This window comes from Wasmannia auropunctata, unplaced genomic scaffold, assembly GCF_000956235.1.
Source record: "Wasmannia auropunctata unplaced genomic scaffold, wasmannia.A_1.0 LD336053.1, whole genome shotgun sequence".
In the NCBI taxonomy this organism is placed as follows: Eukaryota; Metazoa; Arthropoda; class Insecta; order Hymenoptera; family Formicidae; genus Wasmannia; species Wasmannia auropunctata.
Window position 1 is genome coordinate 6,112,810 of NW_012026837.1, and position 904 is coordinate 6,113,713.

Genomic DNA, 904 nt, shown 5'->3' on the forward strand with positions numbered 1-904 from the left:
ACGTGTGCTCTTCCGAGGGGGATAAAAGAATAAAGGAATAATTCAAGCATTCGTACTGAAGGTGATTATTTTGAACATCTTATTTAATTCGTTTTAAATGCCTGTTTATGTTTATTCTTTATTCTAAAAATAATGTATTTATAAATATTGAAAAATTGAGAAAAAAAAACTAAAAATTAAATAATTAACAAAGAGGAATGCTAAACAAATTAACTGTACCTCTACATGGTAAATCCAGAAAAAAATGAATTGTATTACGCGCCTCTTCCTCAAGATAAAAACGTAGTACTCCTCAATTCTTATGCCGGGGCGCCACAAGCTTCAAAGTCAAAATGCCCCCCATCCATGCCTGTCCTTCGCCTATTGTCATTCTTTTTTCTTGTGCCGAGGTAGTCACATCGTCCACGTGAAACAATGAGAAAAATGGGAAAAAGAAAACACAGAGACGAAAGTTCTGAGGAAAAAGAGTATAGGATAGAGAAAAAGATGAAAAGCTTGTTGGAAGAATTTCGGAAATATAATAAAAACCGGGATTGGAAGAAAGTTTCGAGTAAGTATTGCAGTTTTAATTAGTCGGGTCTTTGGAATTATTGCTAAGTTTCTCATAATAAGAATTTAAGCAGATATATGCACACCGTGTTTCTCATAGTAGAGAAAGAAATAACGCAATCTCCCAGTGAGAAACAATATGTCGACCTGACGTCGATTCGACGTCGAAAAATGGGTTCGAAATGGGATCGAAATTGACATCGACATCGATTTCTTTTTGACTCCTTTGTCGATCTCCTGTCGATTCAAACTGCGTAATCGATTTGACATCGATCACAAATCGAAATCCTGCCCAAGGAGAACAGAAAGATCAAAATGACATAAAAATAAGATCAAATTTTAGTTTATCAAAATA